The 13,762-nt window shown below is 40.1% G+C and overlaps 1 protein-coding gene across 4 annotated transcripts in view; it reads right to left on the bottom strand.

The window, feature by feature from the left end:
* Nucleotides 1-13,762, bottom strand: part of man1a2 (mannosidase, alpha, class 1A, member 2) — a 118,149-nt gene that overhangs the window by 29,766 nt on the left and 74,621 nt on the right. The gene's annotated exons all lie outside the window — the stretch shown is intronic.

Below are 13,762 nucleotides of genomic sequence, written 5' to 3'. Positions count from 1 at the left end.
CTGTCAGGACTGAGCAGTTTTATAGAGAGACCAGATCTATGGAAAAATCCTGCTGTCTCGCAAAACAAGAAGGAGCAATAACACATGCTGGTGTTTGCAGAATACTTAAGCAGCCAATGTGACATCTTACGGACGACTTAGAGGTCAAGCTGTGGAGTTAGAATTGATATAAATGCAAAGAGAAAAGGGGGAGGAAGAGAGAGACCAGTGCAGTCAAACAGATGGAGAGAACGGGCCTGCGTATGTGAAGGATGCAAATTGCCAGAATGAGATAGGAAATCATTTGTCAGGAGGAGGAGAAGGAAGGGAAAGAGGCAATAAGGGGAATGAGCAAGTGAACTCAACACAAGACCACACAAAGAGGGAAAACTCTATATCGTACAACATTATAGGAGTATTATTAGGGTCCATCTTAAGTTTAACTTCTTTTATCACGAGAGAAGCACTGCAGAACAAAATCCGTCTGAACTGAGGGAATTGGATTGTTAAATGCTAAACTGAAGACAATTATTTTTGCCATGCGTATGCACGTACACCTCTCATAAGAACAGTGCGTATCCAGGTCTGTGAAGGTGCCTTTAAATTCCTGACTGATTGGATCTGAGCGCTTGTGGCAGCACATGAAGGATAAACTGAAACGACTGGTTGTCACTGAAGCAGTAAGTTAGTAGTAATTGAAAAGAAACATATATTTGCATCTCTGACTTTCATACTTCTGTGCATGTACGCTGGGGTCATGGTGTGTTTTCATGTTTGCCCAGTCATCATAAACTTGTAATGATTCTTGGCGTGTTTGCTGGCTGAACTGAGGTCCTTAACAAACACCATTGCCTTTTATTGGCAATCCCACTGCTGATGTCATCAAACAGTGACAGGACCCAAAATGGCCCATCAGAGGAGATGGCCAGCAGCCTTCACAGATAAAACTCCACAGCACAGGATAATTATCTTTCTCCAGTGCTTTCATCTACAGGCAAGGATGAAAGACACAGGGAGCTCCCAGGGAAAAGCCGCCAAGCTATCTAAAGATACAAGGGCTGCATTGTTGGTGTTAAAGGAAATAAACCTGCTGAGAGAAGGAGGAGGAGGATAGAGAGTCTGCTTAATTAGCGGCTGTATGTTTTCCTTATCTTGTTTATATTACTATGGGGAATGATCACACTTACGACGAGTGCTGTTGTGTCTATTTGTGCTTGCGCTGCCGAATTCATTTGATGTAAACAGATTCGGGGGGTGTTCTCCACACTGCCAGCTGCATCACATCAACGTACATACAGTAGCAGATGTATCTTTACTATTCTAACCAACCATTATACCACAGCGACCGTGTCAAGGAACCAGGCAGAACTGCTGAATGGTTATTTCCATAAACTACATCCAAAGTGTCTATGCAAAAGTTGGTCAGTCAAGAGTTTTGTGCAATTTGTTATGCAAAGTCAGGTATTTTACCAACACTACTACACACTAGTACTCACTCACTCTTACACACACAAATCATTTAATGCCTTGTACTACAGATAAGTAATGCAAAGACTTATGCTAAAATACACATGAACAAAAGTAATAGGACAAGTAAAGGTATGTTCAATGTTGGTAATAGTAAGACCTGCAGAGAAATATTTCAATATTCGATGTAATGCTGCTGCAAAATCATACTTTGGTTGCAGCTATTATTTCTTTAACAAACATAATTCAAACATGCCACCACCTCCAGGACGGGCTACCACTGAACAGGCTGTGGAGGGTTTTACAGCACGGCCTCATTTTACATTCTTCATACTGAATCAAAGTTACTCAACCTTCACTTTGACATTCTGTCCTATTCTACCAACAACTAGCGAGTTGTGAAATGATCCCGTGTTCAATTATCAACAAAACAATGTGAGGTTTGTGCTCCCTTTCTCGACACATCTCCAAATCACCGTAGCAAAAGAACCACAAAGCCTCTTTGCATCTATCCTGTTGACAACATATTTACTGTAGCAAGACGACAAGATTAGACTATTGAGAGGTATAAGATATAAAAAAAAAAATCCTTGGGGAAGAAAAAAACCCAGACACTTCGTTGTCTGGCATTTTCTTACTTGTTTCTATCACTCTCCCTCCAGGGCTGACAGCTTTAGTTTTCAGCTTTTTAAAATGCATTACAGCACACTTCAAAATCAATCACTGAAGGATGTACTCTCTCTGGGACACCACACACACACACACACAGATTTAAAAACAGACAATTGGGGTATAAAACACAAGGTTAAGCAATATTTATGGTCTGACACATTTCTTTCGGCAGCGCACACAAACACAGCATGGATAGGATGATATTACTGGGCCATTTTATTACTTTACCAATATGTGAATATCATCATATAAATGCATTAAATGATGTACAATAGAAATGAACATAGATGCCGTTTCTGCAAAAGTACCAGAAGATACAGTCACGTATGTACAACTCACTTTTGCTCGCATGGGTGGCAGTTCAAACCTTGTTTGCATTATGAAATATGGTGTAGCCTTGCACTAGGGGATTATGGTGGAAAGCATAAAGGCTCAAAACAAAACTGGCTAAAATGTAATTATGTTGCACTGTACAAACAACCAGAGTAAGCTGAGTTGTAGGTTTTACAACAGTACCGTTTCAGACATGCCCCGAACAAAATACTATTTTTTTTCTGTCAACAATGGTACAGTTACTTTGCCAATTAAAAATAAATGCGAAGAGCAAAAAAAATCTAAACTAAACAACCCGTCCTGAAATGCAGTGTGTGAGCCCATTTTATTTTGTTGACAAGAAGCCGATGGAGGAAAAGCTGCAACCAACTTTGTGAATGGGCTTAGAAAGACCACCAGGGAAGAGATGTTGGGTCCTCAAAAGGACTGGCAGCAGTACCAGAAGCACATCAGGTGAGATTTGAGAGGTTGGGAGATAGTGAGAAACAGATTTTGTAAATCTAAACATTAACCTTATTGTCGTTAATGTACTGATTTGTCTCTGGGCTTTTAAGATGCTGCATCACTTTAGCATCTCTACTACCAAAGTCAAAAAAGTCCATGATTTGCATGGCCATTCCTTCATTTCATCCTTTCATCCCTCACATTGACAAGGGGTATGGACATATTGTCCTTTTTGAGGTGTAAAAGTCTGGACTCCAAAATGTTTAATTTGCCAAAATGGGGTTAGTATGTGGAGGTTAGCTGATATCACATCATAGCTAGTTATTGCTTTCACCAAACCAGTTCAAGTTGACCCTATGCTTATAAGAGGAACTGGGAAGGCTGTGAATAGGGTAGATATTTTTCCCCGAGTACTCAAATAACATAAAATCGAAATACATACAGTAAATTGAGCCCATCTTTGTCTTATCCTTCTTTCCTTTATTTACACATTAGCAGCGTCCTCTCTCCCTCTCTTCTGATCAATCCTTCTCCGTTTTTGCCTTATTCAGGATTAGTCGCCGCTAGAGGCCGTTTAGTTACTCGTTTCCACTGGCCACATTTCCAGGGAGAAAGGGTGAGGACATTAGAGGGGGGACGAAGGCTGGTTTGGTGGTCCTGGTGGTGAAAATTTATGATAACGGTGCCTGGAGTGAGGGGTAAAATTCTCCACGGGAGCAGCTGCACTACAAACGCATGCCATGATTGAGTCAGGTCCTTTGGATGAAGTCGTCTGCCAAATGGTACATCAATGTTGCCGGGAGAGCTGTAATCCGCCACTTAAACACGTCCTAAACTCAGCCAATAATCCAGTTTTTACACATGAGGATATCATTTGTAAGCTGTGAGCCGCTAGGAGGCTGTAAAGTAGAGCAGGCTCCAACAGATACACACAAACCAGAAACACACAAACAGCATGTACATACAGTAACATTTGAAAACGTTTAATATGCAACATACTTCATCTGCATTGATGCAGTGCAGCTTCATGTGTAACAATGTTTTTTTACTCCTGTGTATTCAAATGCCTTATGAAATTCATACAATCCAAAATTATCAATATACCGTAAATATTTAAAGACGACATTTTAAGACGCACTGCGTCGTTACAAAGAGTTCTGCATGTGAAGTATTTCTGTGGAAGATCACTATATATTATGGTATAAGCTACTGTATGTTTTGTTGAGTCGTCCACACTTAAGCTAAGAAGTTGCTTCGTAAATGCTGCTTTTATTGCACAAGTGAAAGAGTTGCTGGCTTGTAACTCAACCAGCAGTGATTAACGATTACTTTAGGTTCCATCAGCCCCATCTTCTCTAATAAATGCTCAAGCTACAGTATGTTTAAACGCAAACATCCTGAAATGTCAACTCAGTCCTGTCAGCAGCAGTTAGCTATTACTGGCATTCATCATCATAATCATCTTCCTTTGGATTGATTTATTCTCAGGTATTGATCACCAGATCAGGTATTGATACACCATGCGGCCTCTGTTCACCGGAAATTTACCGTGTGGTTTTTCTGTGGGTGTGTGTTTTTGTGTGCAATTTGACGCCATCTGAGGAATGAATGTATTACAATCCTACTGTGGGTTCTTTCACGTCTTGCTATATTAATAAAATAAGAGATAATAATAATTCACGCTAAAATTAATCACTGTGATCCCAAACTTAGTTTCTCCTGACTAAAAAGGCTGTATAACAAATGCAAATGGCCTAATAAGATCAGATTTAACATGATTATTTTTCACACTTCGTTGAAGAAGCTACTCATACATTCCAAAAATTGCACACAATGTGTCCTCAGATACTGTACACAGGCAGACACACAGTGTCTCTAGTGTGAGCAGTGGGCCACTGTTGACATGTAATGGAGCCTCCTAAAGGGATTAAGGGGTAGACTGTGAAATGGGCTGAATGCGCCTGCTTGGTAAGAAGGACCCTGAGGGCCAGCAGCAGAGACAGGATTAAGTCACCCTCTGTGTGCATGTGTGTGGTTGCTGTGTGACATTTACATACTTCTTCATGCCACTTCGCCATCAGCGGATACGTTTGCTCGTTTTATTTAGCATCCAGTGGCTCTGCATCAAAGGCAAGACGGACAAAGACGAGCTGCCACAGGAAAAACTTAAAGACCGTCATCAAATTAGCTCTGTGATCGCTTCGATTGTTGCCATTGCACTGCATCACAGTGTCTGCTGTCAACTGTGACAGATATTTTGCGTTGAGAATTAATGGAAATTATGTACTTGCAGAGCTTTGGAAATGGATAATAAACGGAGGAGTTTGTCTGCCTTCAGCATCCAATCTTCTCAATATGGAACAATTGAGGCTAGTTGTTTTGCTGTGTCAGCCCCCTGATGTGTGTATATGGTGTCTGCTGTACTAGGATTTAGTCCTTTATACCATCTTGTTGCCATGTTACCATATTACCATCTTTCCCTCCTGAGAACTGATAAAAATACAGGCTGAATTTTTCCTATGTTAAATATCACCAATGACAACTCGAAATATGGTAATTAGATGTTTTAATTGGTATTAAGGTTGGTTTTAATTAAATCAAGTGTGCTTTAGCAAACAGAACGTAAACTTCGTGTTATAATATCTATGCAGTATACAGTATATTATGTGCACATACTCTACATGTGTTTCCCACTGAACATCATTCTCTGTCCCTCATTAGCTGAATTATTACTAATTATTATCATATCTTTCTGCTTGTCATCATTACAATAGTGTCTGTCTTTTGTCTCTCTGCATCCAATTGGCTCTTTCTGCACACCTCCAAGTCCTGATCGTGTTTCGACTGTCCATCAACTACTTTCTCCTCCCTATTTGAGTTTGTTCTTTTCAGTGTGGTTAAAGTTTATGCATCCATCTTTTGAATTTTACCCTGGTTTGTATGAGTTGCGAGTCATTTGTTTGCAAAGAGGAATTCATATAGCTGTGCTGAAATTAAAATGTCTCTCCTGTTTGTTACACCATCCTGCTCTCAGTGTGTGTGGGCCTGCCTGCTGGCACAGCAGCAGCCAGTTACAGAGCATGTCATCACAGCAATATCTGCTAAGGGAAAAAAGGATTCCCAGGAGGAAGCAACAACTGTTGCTAAAAACAACTGTGGTGGCCTCACTATGTGCTGCTTTCCATCGGCATAAATGTTACACTGCCAGGATTTTCCCCATGTAACATAGGGAGACAAGGGGGATGCACAGAACCCCAGATTTCTCCTAGTGGATGAAGCCAGCACCGTGCACGGCAGCTTTCGTCTGTGAGTGAGTGTGAGTGAATGGGTGATTAGGAAGCAACTGTCCAATATTTAATGAGTCTTTTGGTAACTGGGGCTTATAACATTTATTTTAATCCAAACTATGGTTTGTGGGGGCGTTTTGGGGGAGTTACCCAGTTAAAGTAGAGGTCCCACCGTCCCATCATCATCAAACCCCCGGTTACATTTTTCACCTCCAAACTTCTGCATCGAAAAGCTTTAAATTGATGTTTGGACAAACGTGACAGATAGAGACAGAGGCCGAGAGTAAAAAGCCTCAACTCGCTGTGTGGTTGCACGACGTTAGGAAAAATTCATTCAATATCTTTTCAATTGGCTTGTTTTTCCAAAGAAACTGTCCGCATTTCATCTCCGTACTTTGTACCATCTTAGAAAGTTTGTGTTGGATCTCGCTCAGCCATATTGTTGAAGTCCCTTCACCCCACGTGTCTGTCCCCACCTTCCTGCTAGGTAGTGGTGTAGGCGCAGTCGGTCAATGGCAGTATGATGCCCTGAATTTGTTTGACAGGTTCAGTGTTTGACACAAAAATAAGAGCCAGTCAAATGCTCCCTGGAGAGATCAAACAGACAGCCAGTGGATATGCTGCAGTCTGCAGCCTCCAATCCCTGGACAAGAGACAGCTTAGCTTTATATCCCAGCACAGGAAGAGAGTAAGAAGGAAAGTCTGGAGTAATGAAAGAGAGACGACGAGCGAATGAAGAAAAGGATTTCAAATAACAACTCTTGGAGGAAGATGAAATAAAAGGCATAAATTCATTATTTTCTGGCTGGTAAATTACATACTCAGCACATCTTCTTCTCTTGCTTCCTTGATGCCCGTTTGTCCGTCTTCCCTGCTCCCATTCTCTGGAGATCTTGTTTATGCTTCCTCCTGTCTCTCCCCCTCCTCCTTGGCCACTTAAGTCTCTTTCTCTGATGTTTCCTCTAATCACTATCATTATCTTTGTCCCTCTGTCTTTCCACCACCCTGTCCTTCATCTTACTGTTCAATTTCTGCCAGTGTCCACCCTTTTCATGTCCTTTCTATCCATCCATCCATCCATCCATCCCTTCACAGGGTGGTTTATGCCGTTTATGCCTGCAGAGTCTGCAACTTTTCTTTTAGACACTCCTCTCATTATCCTACATTACAGGGCTCAGTCTGCTCCCCTGACCTTCTCCTTTCTCTGGACTAACTGCTGTTCCTCCCTCAAATCGTCCCTGTTTTGTCTTTTTTTATTTTACAGGAGCCCTGTAAATTTGATCTCTTTATGCATAAAAAAAAAAGAAAAAGTTATTTAAAAATGTTGTCCAGATGTTGTAGGCACGAACCTTGGTTAACATGTAATAATGGTTTCACTTATCAACTGATCAAGGCGGCGTAAAAAACAGAATAAAGATTAATGTGATTAATTAGTTTGGTCAAAAGCATGTCTCAAATTATGCCCGGCCGATTGACTTGTTAACCCTGACTTTTCTAACTCAAAAAAGGGAGATGAACACTCCCTATTTTGATCCCTGCATCAACCTCCACTTATTTCATTTTTCTTTCCACTCCATCATATCTGCCACTGCCTCTCCTCCTGTTGTGCTCATCTCTCTGATTTTCTTTGTTCCTCTCCCTTCTTCCCATCTCATTTCTTGGCAGACAGTTTTCAGATTTTAAATTTTTAAGATTTATGGGGGAAGATGCGACTTTTTAACCTTTGGTGTGCACTTATCTGTTCCTCATTCAGGCGGATAACTAAATGTGAGACACTCCCGAGTGCTACCCCATGGTGACAAATCCATACAACTCTACAGCACATACATAGTCTCTGCCTAGAGGGTACATTTATACTGCATGCTCACTTAACTACCGATGTTCCTCGGCTGCAACAGGATGGTAGAGACTGAAAATAGTGGAGGAGTTTTGTAAGAGTGAGAAAAAGATTTGAGGAAATGAGGCATTACGTGAAATAAATGCAACCATCTGGAAAATAAAAGCCAGTTCAAAGGGAAAAGGAGAATAAAGAAACAGAGGCATTTTAGTGTTTAAGTGATGAGTAACTGCAATGAACTGTATACATTACCTTCTAAATTCTATACAACGTTGTCAACACTTCAACCTGAAGCCTACTTGATATTGTAGGACAATTCAGATTTATTTTATTTTTTTTAAAAAAAAGGTCCACAGCTTGTAATGCAGGATTTCTGTTAAAGATTTGTAGCCTCCACGCACAAGAGGAGATAGGGTTTATCTTCTCAGACTTAGAAAAGCTCTTCCAAAGACACATAAGACACCATACAACTGTTAGTAGCGCAGGGGAGTAGTCGTCTCCATGAGAGGCATACTGAGTTTCATGGTTTAAAATCTGTGCCGTGCACTGGCCAAAAAACAAACCGAAAAAACTAAACCAAAAACAAAGCAAAAACAACTATTTATAGCTGCAGAGATTGAAACCAAAAGCTGCCCTGGAAATAATAATGGCCCTAATGAAACCTAAAATGAATAAAATCTTACCTAAATTGCAAACACAGTTACATTTTTTGTGCAGCCTAATCAGTTCCATGTCTTTTTGTCAATGAATGATGCAGCACATTTCTCATCAGAAAACAACAGAGTGGATGAAAAGCAGCACATGACTGTCACACTGCCCACACAATTCAGAATCTCATTTGTGGTTAAGTTTAGGCAAAACACCACTTGGTTGAAGTAATAATTTACTGCTTTTACTGTTTATTAGGAATTCCAGGATTACCAAACTATGGAAGCACATCATGCTCATAATTCTGATGGCAATTCATATTTCAATTGGCAATTCAATTTTCAATTTGGGTCATGCAATTTGAAAATGCATTTTTCAATCGGCAAGTCAATATGCAAACTGACAAATCAACTCTCAATTCAGTTTGAATTATTTGGATAAAATGCTAAATAAAAGCAAAATGAATTTTTAATTTGTAATGAATTTGTAGTCTTTATTCAAATAGCAACTGATATAGTTAGGGGGCGATGTTGGACTAGACATTTGAATAGACAGCAGAAAACCATGGCAAGATGACACGGAGTTGATTTGGCTTTCATTCAGTTTGTTTAATCAACATAATTACAACTGAATTCAAGATTAATTTGCAAATATTAATACCGAATTGTCAAATGCATCATGCATTTCGAAATTGTATGATTAAAGTGCATATTGAATTGCCAATTGAATAAAGCCTAAAAAATCATTTTGGAATTCAATTGATATAGTTTTTATGAACATTTTAATCAAAATAATTCAGACTAAATTGAGGATTGAATTGCAAAGTGCATTTTCAAATGACATGATGGCATTTTGGCATGTTGAAATGCTATTGAAAAATAAACATGAACACAGGCTGATTTTAAGGAATGAAGCTGCTTCTATTGGTCATACAAATATGAACCACATATTACTGCCATACTAAAATGGTATTAATGCTCTAATCTTATTATCCTACTGTCACATAAGCTATAAGGCCGTAGCTGGGTTGGTAGAGCAGTCACTGACCAACTGCAAGGTCAGAGGAACTCCTGCTCCCTCCTGTCCATGTGTCAAGGTGTCCTTGGGTGGGACGTTGAACAAGTTGCCCCTGGTGTGTGCTCCTTATGTGTAGATAGACCCAATGGGAAATTCCCAAGTCGCTTTGGGTTAAAGCATCTGGTAAATGACTAATTGGAATTGTAAACAAGCATGTTTCCTAAAATAATATTGTTTGTGTAATCAATTACAAGATTTGCTGTTCTAATCGCTTGACAGTTAACTTTAATTTGCTAAACTATGTGTAAGTGTAACACAGTTTCCCTTACATAAGAGTCACACACACACTATGTACAGCACCTAATTAACACGGGTGGTTTGAATGCCTCCATGTATCCAGGACGCGCCGCTAAACCTTACACAGTCCTCTGAGCTTTATCAGCAGATTTAATGTCACAACTAGAACAGTGTGTTAGGCTGGAAGTGTAATGTCAACCAAATGTGTTTTTACATGGGACTTCATCTCCTTGGTTTCTAAACTTCAGAAAGTATGGTGCACACTCCAGGGCGCTAATGAGGTGCAGGTATTGGCAGAACAACTAGAGAAGAGACAGAATGCCACCACACACCACCATAGGCAATAAGAACAAAACGCTGTGTTTTATTATCAGGTGTGTGTGGAAGCTATTTCTCTTACTTACTCTACTTGCCAATGAAAGTTGTTACTGACTTTGTAGATTCTTCAGTCGCTATGCACTTAATAGGAACAAGTTATCCTACTGCAAGCTGCTTACAAAATAAATAAGGAACAAAAATATTTTCCTAAAAACAAAATGTAATCAAACCACATAAAATATCATGTCATTAAAGCAGTCTTACCAAACAGAAAAGTGCTCTTCAACCATGTTAAACTTATATAAAGTTTACATTTACATCAATAAATATTATCCAGACAGACCGGCAATATGTGCAGCAGCGGGGAAATTATTATGAAGATGAAAAGGCTGCAGTTCCGGGACTTGGTCATTCCTCTTTCAAGACTTCAGAGGGAGACATAAAAACTGTGAAAGAACTGTGAGTCACAGTTCCTCAGAATAACTAAATGTATTTGTCTGGCATTAATATTTCGGTTGCCTGTTAGCAGATTACAACCGAACAGGTGGAAATACAGGTGGGAGAAGGGGATTGGGAGAAAGGAAGAAGAAATACACAGAAGGATGACAACAGAGAAGAAAATGAGGAAACAGGTCAAGAGGAAGATGTATGAGTGAAGGGGAGTAGACGAAACATTGGGAGAGATCTGAGAAACAAGATATTAAGCACAGAAGAGAAAATATGCAGAAAGAGGGCACAATAAATCAGTAAGGAGATGCAGAGGGGGAAACTAAAAAAGAAGAAGAAAGAAAGAAAGGTGACTGTAGCAGCGCAGAGAATTGGTGGCATGGCGATAAGAGAGGAGAGGAGATGATCCAATTAGATGCGGACAAGTGTCCAGGCAAGCCAAACTAAAGACAAAGTGTGAAAAAAAGAGAAGGTGGTGAGGACATTAGCAAAAGTGTTAGAAACACAAGGAGAAAGTAAAGGAATAAGCTGGAGACAGACAGAGAAGTAAACACAATCCATCAATGCTGCACCGCTTCAACTCTCCCAGACCTACAATCCTCCTCCTGAATGCTGATCTCCAACTCTCTATTAACTCTTTCTCTTATTTACTGTGTCTTTGTTCTACGTTTTTCTGTTCCTCCACCTGTGTTTCTGTCCCCCTTTCCCGTCTGTACCTCTAAGTCTTCCTATCACTCTCCTGTTTCACTGTCTTTTATTCAGTATCCCTGAATGTTCTTAGATCTCACATTTTTCTCTCTCTCTTCTCATTCCGCATATTATGATGTTTTCACAAGGTTGATGATGACAGACTGACATCTAATGACTAGAAAGCTTCATCTGAACATTCAAGGCTGTCCTTGAATGTTTTTCCCCACATTACGTTAAATTGTGTGTGGGTCTAGGAGTGAATGCAAAATTGCAGCATTTCTCAGCAAATAGTCTCTATAGCTCTGAAAATTTGTGGCCAATCTGACAAGAATATCAAATGTGAAGACAAATAGGCTCCATGATCTTCTACAGCTTCATAAAAAGTTTGTTTTTTTGTTTTTAAACTTCAAAAACAACTGCGTTCTACAAAACCATCTTCAGATGTTAGCAGGCTTATCAATGACCATTACCTGTTTTATACACCTCCATAGACATATTTTGTGACAAAAGGCACCTGCTCCACATGCTACGATGCTAAGTAGGTCCTAATCATGTGATATTGTGTGAAGCAATGTCCTTTAGTCATTTAGGACATTAACAGATATCCTGCGCTGTGTCACTCAAACACACCACCCAATGCAAATCTGGCGCCTGTAATATTTACTATAGCCACTAGATGTCTCCAGCTTCCCAAATGTCTAACTCCTTACTACAGCAGTAGGACAGCAGGTGAGCTACCAAACTATAACCATGGGAAAAATTAATCAGCCATCTAGAATTAAAAAGTAAAAGTATTTCTCAAATAATCTCAGCATTAGTACCATCTCTTGGATGAGAGGCACTAGTTTATCATTTCTCTGTCAAGTAAATAAAAATGCAAAAATGAAATTCCCAAATGATGGTGAACCTAGGAAAATGTGGCTAGCATGTGAGACACCTGGACAAACTTCAACCCTGTCAAAGAAAGAGAAAGCTTTTTTCTATGTAGGTGGATAGAGCCCAGGACACTGTGCCATATAAATGTTTTTGTAGGAAGGACTTTAATCAGTGTCTGCACGACGGCATTTTCCACTAATGTCACGAAATAGCTACCAAACTGACAGCGTAATTATACACATGCTACAATTACAGTCTAACATCTGTACTGCACATGATAAATTTAGAGACTTTCACTTGTCTTTTGCAGCTGGTGGTAAAGTGGATGAAAAGTTAATTCGTTGGGCTTTAACAAAAAAGGAAAGGAAAAATAGATTAGAACCAATGAGTGGACCTGTACTGACAGACAATCGAATAGGAAATTAAAAACCCATAAGTCTATTCAGTGCAGGCCTCATATCCTAAACGTGATAAAGCCCAGGATAAAACTAACAAGTGAGAGACTAGTGTGCATTTTATTTTAATGTAAGCTATCTTTGTAATTTGGGCTGATGGTCATACAACAAGTAACAAATATATCCACATTAGCCTTTTTAAGCCTTTTGATGTTTGCTCCTTGTCTTGTTTTCTCTCTCTGGCATCTATTACTCCCTCCCCTCTCTTACTTCTCCCAGACCTGCCTCTCATTCTCCTCGTGAGTCCATCTCTCCAACAATCACACCTTAATGACATACTAACTGGGAAAGACGCTGATAAACTCTGAAAGTATCCCCCTCCACCACCAGTGCACCCCTGTGGCTCTAACAACGCCGACCTCCATCTGCCCACGGAGTGGGCACCGCTTCATTTTTAAGCAGTTACACACAATGTCCTCAAGGGATCTGCCCAGTGAAAACAATTTAGTCAATTGCTGGCTGACTGGAGCAGTTAAGGGGTTAAGTGCCTTGCTCAAGGACATGTCCAAGTGAGAGTGAAGAATGAAGCTCACTTTCTTTTTCTCCTGCCTGCCATTCATCATTTTCCTTCTCCATTCCCATCTCTTTCTCTGTAACCATCACCTCCAAACACCCTCAACTCATCCACACTATCCAATCGTAGGGATTTCTCCACCCTCTCCTAACATTCCTCCATCACTGCCTCTCCTCTGAGCTTTGCAATGCTTCAACCCTCTCCTCTCCCTTCCCACCACCCAGTGCTACTATTATCGCTTGAGCGGCGGCTGATGAATAGTTGGAATTGAACAAGGGGATGGTCAGGAAAGTGTGGAGAGAAAGAGTGACATTACATATTGCTTGTCTGGCAATATAGTTTATGTTGATATTCAGTGATTTAGCAAAATCGCGGTTCATCAGGTTGAAAGAGCAAACCCACAATTTTAGCATCACCTACAGAGCTCAGGCAACATTTCAATGGGCGTTTTCAATGTGGGAGAAGGCCAAACGGTTTTTAG

The sequence above is a fragment of the Channa argus genome, chromosome 9 (genome assembly GCF_033026475.1).
Source record: "Channa argus isolate prfri chromosome 9, Channa argus male v1.0, whole genome shotgun sequence".
NCBI lineage: Eukaryota > Metazoa > Chordata > Actinopteri > Anabantiformes > Channidae > Channa > Channa argus.
Note: the sequence above shows the minus strand (reverse complement) of the source record. Positions and strands in the feature narration are given on the sequence as shown.